The 13,494-nt window shown below is 38.7% G+C and overlaps 1 long non-coding RNA gene across 1 annotated transcript in view; it reads right to left on the bottom strand.

Moving 5' to 3' along the window:
- Positions 1 to 13,494, bottom strand: part of LOC132533864 (uncharacterized) — an 872,547-nt gene that overhangs the window by 827,511 nt on the left and 31,542 nt on the right. The window lies entirely within an intron of this gene.

The following is a 13,494-nucleotide window of genomic DNA, read 5'->3' as shown; positions in this document are numbered from 1 at the left end:
AGATATCAAAACTGACACCACAGAAATCCAGAAAATCATGTGAGACTTCTATGAAGAACTATAAGCCACCAAGCTAGAGAATCAGGATGAAATGGAACAATTCCTAGAAGCATATGCCCTTCCAAAACTGAACCAAGAAGAACTACAAAATCTAAATGCACCAATCACAGACAAAGAAATGAAGCTGTTATTGATAATCTCCCCAACAACAAAAGTCCTGGACCAGATGGCTTCACAAACGAATTCTACAAAACCTTCAGGAAACAGTTAGTACCCATACTTCTAAAGGTTTTCCATAAGATCGAAGAAACAGGAACACTCGCTTCCACCTTCTATGAAGCCAACATTACCCTGATACCTAAAGCAGATAGGGAAAGAACAAAAAAATAAAACTACAGACCAATATATCTGATTAACATAGATGCCAAAATATTAAACAAGTCTTGGCCAACCAGATACAACAGCATAACAAAAAGATTGTTCATCACGACCAAATGGGATTTATCCCAGGAATGCAAGGCTGGTTCAACATCTGTAAGTCAATCAATGTCATTCACCACATCAATAAAAGCAAAGCCAAAACCCACATGATTATCTCAATAGATGCAGAGAAAGCCTTTGACAAAATCCAACACCCATTCATGCTCAAAACTCTACAAAAAATGGGAATAGATAGGAAATTCCTCAAGATAGTGGAATTCATATATAGCAAGCCAACAGCCAACATCATACTCAATGGACAGAAGCTGAAAGCATTCCACCTCATATTGGGGACTAAACAGGGCTGCTCACTATCACCATTACTCTTCAACATAGTATTGGAAGTTCTTGCCATAGCAATCAGGCAAGAGAAAGAAATCAAAGGAATACAGATTGGAAGGGAAGAAGTCAAACTCTCACTATTTGCATATGACATGATAGTATAAACAGAAAAACCTAAAGAATCCAGTAGAAAACTACTGGAAGTTATTAGGCAATATAGCAAGGTGTCTGGCTACAAAATCAATGTACACAAATCAGTGGCATATCTCTATGCAAACACTAAAACTGAATAAGAAGACATCCAGAAATCACTCCCACTCACTGTTGCAACAAAATCAATAACATACCTAGGAGTAAAGCTGACCAAAGAAGTGAAAGACTTGTATACTGAAAACTATGAGTCACTATTCAACGAAAGAGAAACTGATACCAAGAAATGGAAAGACATCCCATGCTCATGGATTGGAAGAATAAATATCATCAAAATGAATATTCTCCCCAGAGCCATATACAAATTTAATGTGATACCCATCAAAGTTCCACCAAATGTCTTTAAGAAAGTAGAACAAAAACTACATTCATTTATCTGGAACCAGAAAACACCTAGAATTGCCAAAACCATCTTGAGGAAAAGAAACAAAAATGGAGGCATCATACTCCCAGATCTCAAACTATATTATAATGCCATCATCATCAAAACAGCCTGGTACTGGAACAAAAATAGGCACACAGACCAGTGGAACAGAATTGAAAGCCCAGATCTAAATCCCCATACCTATGGACATCTAATCTTTGATAAGGGGGCCCAAAGCATTAAATGGAAGCAGGAGGCTCTCTTCAATAAATGGTGCTGGGAAAACTGGGTTATAACATGCAGAAGAATAAAATTGAATCACCTTATCTCACCAGAAACAAAAATCAACTCCAAATGGATCAACGACCTGGATGTCAGACCGGAAACTATCAAATACTTAGAGGGAAACATTGGTGAAACACTTTCCCACCTAAACCTCAAGGACATCTTTGATGAATCAAACCCAATTGCAAGGAAGACTAAAGCAGAAACAAACCAATGGGACTACATCAAATTGAAAAGCTTCTGCACAGCCAAAGAAACTATCACACAAACAGACCCCTCACAGAATGGGAGAAGATCTTCTCATACCAGACATCAGACAAGAGACTAATCACCAAAATATACAGAGAACTGAGCAAACTTAGCACCAAAAAAGCAAATGACCCCATCCAAAAATGGGCTGAGTATATGAACAAGACATTCACTTCAGAGGAGATCCAAAAGGCTAACAAACATATGAAAAACTGTTCCAGGTTGCTGATAGTCAGAGAAATGCAAATAAAGCCAACATTGAGATACCACCTTACCCCTGTGAGAATGGCATACATCAAAAAGGACAGCAGCAACAAATGTTGGAGAGGCTGTGGGGACAGAGGAACCCTTCTACACTGCTGGTGGGAATGTAAATTGGTCCAGCCACTCTGGAGAGCAGTCTGGAGAACTCTCACAAGGCTAGACATAGACCTACCATATGACCCAGTAATTCCTCTCCTGGGGATATACCCCAATGATTCCATAATGCCCAATCAAAAAGATGTGTGTACAACTATGTTAATAGCAGCAAAATTCATAATAGCTAAAACCTGGAAGGAACCCAGGTGCCCAACAGCAGATGAGTGAGAAAGCTGTGGTACATATACACAACGCAATACTATGCAGCTATTAAGAACAATGAGCCCACCTTATCTGACCCATCTTGGACAGGGCTAGAAGGAATTATGTTAAGTCAGCTAAGTCAGAAAGATAAAGATGAGCATGGGATGTCCCCACTCATCAACAGAAGTTGAGAAAAAAGAACAGAAAGGGAAACTAAAAGCAGGATTTGATTAAATCGAGAGCAGGGCACCAAAGTAAAAACCCTGTGGTGAAGGGGAGGGTGGCCATTGGGATTCCCGGCGCGGCAGTGGGGGGAGTGGGAGGGCAGGGGTGGTCGTGGGGATGGGACACAGTCTTTTGGTGGTGGGAGTGGTGTTTATGTACATCCCTATTAAAGTGTAAACATATAAACCACTATTTAATTAATATGAGAGGGGAAAGATTGATCATATGTCTAGAACTTCTTAAAACACAGACTTAGTCTTTTTAATACATAGGCTGTCTTTGATATTTGACTCTCTCAAAAGCCTAGACCAGGGAGAACAGAAGCAACTGGTAGCACAGCTATATACAAGATGCTGGGTATTATACCCCAAAGCCTAACAAAGGAACTTTCCAAAGTTAACCCTATCACCAAATAATGTGACAATAACAATAACTATCCATTGTCTTCTTGAACCCTAAGACAACAGGAACCTCACATCTCCACTATAGAGCCTATATTTCCCCCAGTCCTGGAACCGTAGGGTGGGGCCCACCTTTCTGTATGCTGCTCTCAATTCAAATCAAATAATATTGCATCCGTGGATCACAACCTAATGAATGCAACGAGTGCCACCCCAACATGCTTCACTTCAGACTGTGAACAGAGACTTCAGGTGTGGAATTACAACCCTTCAGCTTCATCACTCGAGTGAGACCTTTCCTTTCATAGTATTTTCTAATTCCATTCCAGGTGTTCCACTCCCTAATAAAGTCCCCAAACTAGATATAGTCCAGGTCCCCTGAGATACAGCATAGGTTCACATGCACCCAGAAACTAGGGAAAAATATATACCTGAAAGCAGAAGTACACAAGAGCATGCAGGGAATACCCCCCCAACACTTCATCTGCACTATTCCAGTCTTTAGGTCCATGATTGTTCAACAATTTATTTGGCTTTGTATGTTAACTCTCTTTTCAGCCACCAGGTTCCGGATGCCAGCAAGATGCTGGCCAGACTTCCATGGACTGACTACCCCATCAATTTGTACAAGAGCTCTGCTTCCTCAGAGCCCCACCCTACTAGGGAAAGAGAGAGGCAGACTGGGAGTATGGATTGACCAGTCAATGCCCATGTTCAGTGGGGAAGCAATTACAGAAGCCAGACCTTCTACCTTCTGCAACCCACAATGACCCTGGTTCCATGCTCCCAGAGAGATAGAGAATGGGAAGGCTATCAGGGGAGGGGATGGGATATGGAGATCGGGTTATGGGAATTGTGCGGAACTGTACCCCTCTTATTCTATGGTTTTGTTAATGTCTCCTTTCTTAAATAATAATAATAATAAAACAAGATGCTGGGTATTATACAGCAAACCCTAACAAAGGGACTTTTCAAATTTAACCCAATTACCAAATAATGTGATGATAACAATAACTATCCATTGTCTTCTTAAACGCTAAGACAGCAGGAACCTCACATTTCCACTATAGAGCCTATATTTCCCCCAGTCCTGGAACTTTAGGGTGGGGCCCACTTTCCTGCATGATTCTCTCCATTCATATCAAATAATACTGCATCCGCCAATCACAACCTAATCAATGCATCGAGTGCCACCCCAGCATGTTTCACTTCAGAACAGTCTGAAGTGAAGTGTCCAGAGATGTCAGGCATGGAATGACAACCCTTCAGCTTCATTACTCGGGTCAGACCTTTCCTTTCATAGTATTCTCTAATCCCATTCCAGGTGGTTCACTTCCTAACAAAGTCCCAAAACCTAGATATGTCTCAGGTACCCTGAGATAGAGCATATGTTCATACGTGCCCATAAACTAGGGCAAAATCTATACCTGAAAGCAGAAGTACACAATAGTCTGTAGTGAGTACTCCCCAACATTTCATCTGCAATATTCTAGCTGTTAGGTCCATAATTGTTCAACATTTTTTTGGCTTTGTATATTAACTCTCTTTTCAGCCACCAGGTTCCAGAGGCCAGCAGGATGCTGACCAGACTTCCCTGGACTGACGACCCCACCAATGTATCCTGGAGCTCTGCTTCCCCAGAGACCCACCGTGCTAAGGAAAGAGAGAGGCAGACTGGGAGTATGGATCAACCAGTCAACATCCATGTACAGCGGGGAAGCAATTACAGGAGTCAGACCTTCCACCTTCTACAACCCACAATGACCCTGGGACCATACTCCCAGAGGGATAGAGAATGGGAAAGCAATCAGGGGAAGGGATGGGATATGGAGATCCAGTGGTGGGAATTGTGTAGAGTTGTACCCCTCCTATCCTACAGTTTTCTTAATGTCTCCTTTCTTAAATAAATAATTTTTAAAAAGAGTCATCTGCAAATTGCACCATGAGCTCCTGCGATGGCATACCCAGTGACCAGCATAAGATGGGGATTCGCCCATGCTCCCTACCCGCAGGGGGGACACTTCACAAGCTGTAAAGCAGGTCTGCAGATGTGTGTGTGTGTGTGTGTGTGTGTGTGTGTGTTTTCTCCTCTCTAACTCCTCCTCTCCTCTCAATTTATCTCTGTCCTATCAAAAAAAAAAAAAAAAAGGCCTCCAGAAAGAGTAGCAACAACCCTGGAGGCCAAAAAATAAACCATGACTCTCCTTGGAGGAAAGAAACTGAAGAATTGTAGATTCATGGATTCATGTATCCTTTGGTGGTTTAAGTCAAGAAAACTATTGCTAAGGGTAGTTCAGAAAAATTCCAGAAAATCAAGAGAAGAAAAGGAATGTTAGCCATGTGATGTTAGATTAAAGAGTGAGTGCAAGAAATCATTAAGGCAGCCAGAAGGGAAAAGAGACAATCCTATTCTTAAACATCCTCATCTAGGTTTGTCAGGTCTTCTCTTCAGTCTTCCACCAAGCTCAGCCACAGTTAAGTATTCACCATCTGAACTGGAGACCCTTGGTTTACGTGCACACAACATCACTTTTCAGGCAAACCTGACAAACAAAATTAATCTCTACCCTCAATTTCAAATATTTCCAGGATGTTTGAAACACATAGATTAAAGCAAACACTCCACTGTTTCAGGGCACATAAAAGTACTATGCAATCACACTACTTCCGTAATTACTTGAAGACACAGCAAACATGTAGAGAACTGCAGCAAACAGACATTAGGCATTAAACCAATTATTATTTCTTGCTAATCTTAGTGAAAATTGGTTTTATTCTCTTTCCTTACCATGTAACATAACTTGGTCTTTTTTAGTTAAGTTTTGTGTGTCTAGACTGACTTGTAGGAATTTTGGACTTATCAACAGTATCAACAGAAACTGCTGATTTCTCTCTTCATGGATTAATTGTTACTTCATTTCTTAGTTTTCTCCAAGATCGTACTTGAATGTTCCCCAGATTCAAACTTCATAAAAATAAGCATGCAACTCCAGCCACAGCTATGTAAATTTATACATTTTCTTACATTGGTTGTACTGTCCTTGAATTCCTTTCTCCACATAAAAACTGAAGGACTCACCTAGTTGGTTAGCAAAAAATAAGAAATAGCTATGGAATAGGGAATTAAGACTACAACTGTTTTGGCAAAGAATTCTGGCTTTGTCATGACTATGGTTAAGTCTATAAATTTATGTCCACTGTTTTTGCTTCATGGAATCAATAGCTTACCACTTTCCCGTTAACCAAAAGATCTGTTACTTGGGTGTCCATGTCCAGGGAATCACTCTTATTTCAGGTGAAAACAGAAAGAACATAACCACAGAATTGGGTAAGCAGCATAATGTGTGAAATGTATATCATACAGAGCGGCAAAGCAATTGCGGTGATATATTAAGACTCTCACTTTCTAGTTAACTGGTGTTTGAAATCTAGCTACATTTTAAGGAAATGAACCTCTGATGAGGTGAGAAGAGTCTTCAAAGCCAGATAATAGTGTCTATGAAACAAGAACTTAGAGAGAATGAATCAAACCAACTGAAACAACCATACAAACAACATATAACAAAACTTTGGAGTCGGCAGGTCAGAAGGCACCACTTCAGAAATGTCTGAAGCATCAGTTCATGGTGCTAGTGTGTTGCTCAATGCTCAGCACTGTGTGACAAAGTAATGCTCTGTTTTTCTTTGTTTGTTGTTGTTTTCCTTCTCCCTGTCTTTCTCATTCTTTTCTCTCTTGTATTAGTAAATAAACAAATAAACTTCGGAGTTAAAAGTAACAAAGTAATTGTTATGTGGCCTACACAGTAAAAGTTGTAGAACTAAATCATTTGAATGTTGATGTCTATGCTTATTAATAAGGTACTTAACCTACATATGCCTCAGTTTCCACTAAGAGAGTTGGGTTTGAAGATTTAGTGGCACAAATATTACAAACCTCAAAGAAGGAACAGTATCTTCTTCTTCTTCAAAAAAAAAAAGCAATAAAATGCTAGCCAGTTTACTTTTTTTAAAAATTAACTAAAAGGTTAAGTCGGACAGTACTGCAGCGGTTTAAGTGCAGGTGGCACAAAGTGCAAGGACCTGTGTAAGGATCCTAGTTTGAGCCCTCTGCTCCCCCACCTTCAGGGGAGTCACTTCACAGGCAGTGAAGCAGGTCTGCAGGTGTCTGTCTTTCTCTCCCCCTCTACCTTCCCCTCCTCTCTATGTTTCTCTCTGCCCTATCCAACAAGGACAACAACAATAACTACAACAATAAAACAACAAGGACAACAAAAGGGAATAAATAAATATTTTTAAATTAACTAGAATTACCTTATAAGTGATAGTAAACAATTGGCAATTGTTATTTATTAAGCAATTTTTATGCCTAATAGAATTAAAAACACTAGACTTCTCCTTTGTTGCATCATGTTAGGAGGAAAAATAAAGTAAAAGAATTAAATTATTTTTGGAAACTTTACTCACTTTCAGATAGTTAAAGAATGAACTCAGACTACTGTGTGCCAGCTCCTAGACAACTATTGTACTTGCCTTCAGGAAATGGCTATATTTCAAGAATTCAAAAGAGATCATGGTGACATACTGAGCCACTGACCAAATGCACAGGGAATCACTGATAAAAAATACTTTGAATGAAAGAAAAGCTTTATCCCCAATACTCTTCACTGGGAAATCTGCAACCGTTTATGCTGAAGAGAAAAAGATTTCTATTTGGTTTTTATGATTTCCTTGAGAAAAAGATTGTTTTTCTCACAGAAGAAAAATCTAACTATAGCGGAGTTATATTATCTTAATTAAAAAATATAACAATTTCAAACATCTGGAATGCATGTATATTTTATATGACCTGTTTACTTAGCAAGGGTGAAAAAAATTTTTTTTCTGTCAAGGGCCATTTGGATGATTATAATATTGTTTGGAGACTATACGAAACTTAAAATTTATATTATCATCTTAAAAATTAGCCTTTAATGTTGCTATGAAAAAAGTGTCTGGTTTTATTGAATTTTGGATTTATTGAATTTTGCCTTGTCAATGTTTCACTGGCTGTATTTATTTATTTTTGTTTTATTTGTTAAATGATATTTTCCTTATTTAGTAATAAGACAGAAATGATCTGTGGGATTCACATGAACATATATTCCCATGGGGAGCTTCATACATAATGATTTTAAAATGTATTCATTTGGGAGTTGGGTGGTAGGGCTGTGGGTTAAGCGCAGGTGGTGCAATGCAAGAACCTGTGTAAGAATCCTGCTTCGAGCCCCACTCCCCACCTGCAGGGGAATTGTTTCACTAGCTGTGAAGCAGGTCTGCAGGTGTCTATCTTTGTCTCCCCCTCTCTGTCTTTCCCTCCTCTCTCCATTTCTCTCTGTCCTATCCAGCAACAATGACATCAATAATAACTACAACAATAAAACAAGGGCAACAAAAGGGACTAACTCAGGACCTCGTGATTTTAAGTTCAAAGCTCTAAGCACTGTGCCACATCCCAGGCCACATGTGTATACATCTTTTTTTTTAGGTTTGATGAATTGCTGTGACATATCTTTTAACTGGCCCCAAAACGTATTGCCAGACCAATTTAAATTATCTAACAAACATAAAAATATGTTTGAAGAAGAAAATGGTATACATGTAGTCTTATATATTATTACACATTTAATTTCTTATACAGTTAACTGGGATGTTAATATTTCTCCTGTATAAACAAATTATCGTCTTCCTTCATTTACCATTCAATAATATCTTTCCATATCTCATAGTCCATATCTCTCCCTCCACCCCCATTTTACAATGGGACTGTTTGTATTTTTATTTTTGAGTTTTATGAGTTAATTGCGAATGTTGGTTATTAAGGCTCCATATATATATATACCAAAATTCTTCAAGAGAACAGAACAAAAGGATATAAAAGTTTGTCTGCTACCAGAAAATACCCAGGATAGAAAAACCAATCCTGAGGAAAAAAGAGCAAGGGTGGAAACATTATGCTTCCTGAATTGAAAACATATTAAAAAACCACTATAATCAAAACAGCCTGGTACTAGAACCAAAGTAGATACATAGAGCATGGAAATAGAGTTGAAAGCCTAGAAATCAACCCCCACAGTTATAGTCAACTAATTTTGACTAGGGTGCCCAAAACACCAAATGGAAAAATGAGAGCCTAGTCAACAAATGGTATTGGGAAAATTGGGTTGAAACATGAAAAGAATGAAAGTGCACCACCAAATTCCATCCTATACAAAAGTTAATTCCAAATGGATCAAAGATTTAAAAGTTAGACTAGGAACTATCAAATGCTTAAAAGGAAACACAGGCAGAACTCTCTCCCACTTATGAACACATAAAGTGTTTGCAATATCTTCACTTATTTTAATTTAATTGCTAAGAAAAATAAGAGCAAAAAATAGACCAAGGGGACTACATTAAACTGAAAGTTTTGCATGGCAAAAGGAATCATTAACATAACAAAGAGACCCCATTTGTTTCATTTTTAAGGCTAAACTAGAAATCCAAATGTTCTTATGCCTAAGGATGTTTAGTTCTGAGTTTGGTTATTCTGTCTTTCTGTCCACCGATAAGATTTCTGTGAAGACATGCATGTTTGTATGTGCAAACATGCATATGATCACATACACACCTCAGTTGAAAAAGAGAGATTCCTTACCTACAGTACAATTACTCTCGAGGACTAATAAACCTAGCACTGTTTGTTTTAAATCACATAAGCATATGCAAAAAAGTCAAACATCTTTTTTTAGTGGCATTATTTTATTTAATTTTGCCTCTAGGTTTATTTCTGGGACTCGGTGTCTATAATACGTCAACTTCACCATCCAGGGTCATTTTCCCCTTTCTTTTCCTTTCTTCTTCTCCTCCTCCTCCTCTTCCTCCTCCTCCTCCTTCTTTCTGTTTCTTCTTTTAAAGAAAAGTAGAGGAGAGAGGGGGGCAGATAAGTGGTGTGTGTGTGTGTGTGTGTGTGTGTGTGTATCAAAAGAGATTGAGAAAGAGACCTATAGCATTGTTCCACAATTCATAAAGCTTCCTCCTGACTACATTAAATTGAAAGTTTGCACCTGGTGTCCTTGTACAATGTCACCATATGTGCTTTGCTGTTGCACCAATAACTGGCCCTGGAATTATCTTGTTTTTACTGAAGAGGATTGTACTTTACTGAAATAGGTATTTGGAAATTGGGGATAAGTCTTTATGATCCCCCTTGGTTTCTCTGATGGGTCATGTTGTCTAAGTTGATCCAGTATGTAGTTATAGAGACATCTAGTGGTTATGCCCAGTAACATGAAATCTGGAAGAACAATGGAAAAATGGACTCCTTTTCCCAGTGGTTCTATTGGCTATGTGCCAGATAGGTTGGTACCAGAAGAAAAGAGTTAGACTGAAATTATACATTATGTATATATTATCATAACTTATTCTTGGTTCTCAGAAGACTTTAAGATGAAAATAAAAGAAATATTAAGAATATCAGATTCAAAACAAAAACCAATGTAAATTCAGTAGTGTAATCATACACTACTTGTATGATTTCCGAATACTTGCTTTAAAAAAAGTACAAAAAAGTTAAAAATGTCTTTATCAGGTTTATCACATCAGAAATATCATACTAGGCAATGGAATTTTGTCATAAGGTTTATTTCTACATCAACATAAATTTTATCCCTGGGAAAGATGACAAAGACTTATACTAGGGATTCGGGCTGTAGTGCAGCGGGTTAAGCGCAGGTGGCGCAAAGCACAAGGACCGGCATAAGGATCCCGGTTCGAACCCCGGCTCCCCACCTCCAGGGGAGTTGCTTCACAGGTGGTGAAGCAGGTCTGCAGGTGTCTATCTTTCTCTCCTCCTCTCTGTCTTCACCTCCTCTCTCCATTTCTCTCTGTCCTATCCAACAATGACAACAACAATAATAACCACAACAATAAAACAACAAGGGCAACAAAAGGGAATAAATAAATAAAATAAACATTAAAAAAAAGACTTATACTAGTCACTGACACTTGAGTGTAAATCATTTAGTAACACCCTGTGAGTGAACTACAGTAATAGTTTTCAAGTAGAGAAAGATTAAGATTCCTGAGTTGAAGAAGGGGGGCACTGTCATTAGGCTACAATGATAATAGAAAGAGCCAGATTCTGAAGGCTGAACAGTGAGGAACCTAGTTGAATACACACATTACCATGTGCAAAGACCCGGGTTTGAGTCCCTGTTTTCCGCATGCGGGGCAAACTTCACAAGCAGTGAAGCAGGTCTTCTGGAGTTTCTCTCTTTATAATCTCCCTCTCACCTCTTAATTTAGATAAATTGTCTTATCAAATAAAATATAAGAAAAAAGGGAGGACACTGGGAGTAGGGGATATGTAGTCTACTCATAAGATATCACTCTCTAATATTTCTATCTGTGATTTAAAGGGTGGGGAAAGTCTACTAGTAATAGCGGACCCATGCAGGCTTGAAGTCCTCTTGAAATCCCATTGGCAGTAAATAAATACATAATTGGAGGAAATTTCTCAAGCCCCAGCAATAATTCTCATCATGGGGGGAAGAAAACCAAAAAAAGCTATAGTTTAATCACAAAAATTGTTCGAATTACTAAAATAACCAGAAGAAATCTCACCAAGTGGGGTATTAACTTTAGTATACCCAAGAGCTAGAATTTGACCCCCATGCCCCATGAGAACTCCATATACAAGAGTGATTCACAAGCAGTAGAGCAGAAGACTACTCAGAATAGTAGACTATTGAAATCCTATTGGCAATAAATAAACAAACACATAATTGGAAGAAGGAAGGAAGGGGGGAAAAAAGAATACTGTATCCATTAATGTTTTGAATAGCACATGGTTTGTGAGGCTTTTTGGTAATTCTCAAAGTGGAAAGTTCTATGGAAAAAGAACCAAGTGGTATGCACAGAAGAACAAGAAATCCTAGTGTAACACATTTGCTGCGATCTATTGATCTATGATGCTCTGACAGAATGTTAAAATTAAACACTTTTGCTTCATCAAAACTGCAACCCCCTGCAAACGAGAGCACAATCAGAGTTGGAAATAGTTTTATCCTCTGTTAGAGGATTAGGAAACATTTAATATAAAGTGATTTATAGTAATTATTTAGTAAATTATTTTATAACCCTTCACAATATTTGATATTCCTTAGCTTAAAGCTTGATAGCCATCTTCATAAATATTGCCCAAAGCAGTTCCTAACCTGTGGAAAGTTGCCTACTTCTAAGTGAAACTCCTTGAGACTGCAAATTAGAATAACAGGAGAGGGTCAAGTATATGTCTCAGTTGCTTTATTAAAGCATGTTATAGGAGGCTGGGGGTAGGGCAGAGTAGTGATTATAATAGTAGGCCCCAGTATACATTATGTGATGCTCTATTAGTCTCAAACCTACAAAATCCCCATTTTTGGTATGAGTGAGGGTAGCAGGTGTAAAGGACTAGAAATAACTATAACAACCTTCTCAAGTAAATGTTATTTTAAAGAAAACACATAAAATTTGAACACCTTAGTCTTTGTCTCCCAATTGCTTATCTTAGATTTTGAATCCAAGGATGCATGAGCAAAGTCTTTGGTCTGATCACTTTGCTTCCATGAGTTTGACCTTGTCTCAGCAAAATAATCTTCACAGAGTTGTCTAAATTCCAGACAATGTTGTGACACAGCATGATTTGGGGACGTAATTAGTGTAGAGCTGGGGCTGCAGGACTGTAATTAGCATACAGCTGATGTCAGGCTGATGGACTGGACTGGAAAAGCATGTGCCTGGCTGAAGTGAGCTCTCTCTCTTCCTGCACTCTGCTTTCTACGCTCCCTGCATTTCTGTGTGCTCACTGTGTCTGCCATGGCTGCTTCTCCCAGGAAGAGAACACATGTAGCTGAGCTCAGTAAACTTAGCTTATAGGACTCTCTCCACCCCTCTCTCTTTCCTGATTCTCTCTTTTCCTGTGCACTCCATGCTAGCTCAGCATCCCAGGACCCGCCATGCTGCTTCTCAGCTGAGAGACTGAACACATGGAGTTGAATTTCGGTAACTAACTTATGAACTCATGAGCCAATAATTGTCTGTCCTGACGAACCTAAAATACAACATTTTGTACTATTCCTGTTATTCTAATTAGCTGTACCACCCTGTAATAAACCTTGATTGTTTTAAACATATAGCAAATTTTACAAACAGAAGAATTCATTATTATTCTGATGTTCCTAAGGAGATCAGCGCCGTCTGTGTCCTAGTAGTTCCTACTTTTCAGAGACTGGGAAGAACAGCAACCTTCTCTTTGAAAGTCAGCTTGGGTACGTGAGGTTTCTTGCTTAGGAAGTACATAGGAATTTTCTCCCATCAGTACTAAGGAGGATGTGGGGCAGCTTAAAGTCTGCAGAACTCAGCTGAGGCTCAGCAAGC

The sequence above is a fragment of the Erinaceus europaeus genome, chromosome 17 (assembly GCF_950295315.1).
Source record: "Erinaceus europaeus chromosome 17, mEriEur2.1, whole genome shotgun sequence".
Classification (NCBI taxonomy): Eukaryota; Metazoa; Chordata; class Mammalia; order Eulipotyphla; family Erinaceidae; genus Erinaceus; species Erinaceus europaeus.
Note: the sequence above shows the minus strand (reverse complement) of the source record. Positions and strands in the feature narration are given on the sequence as shown.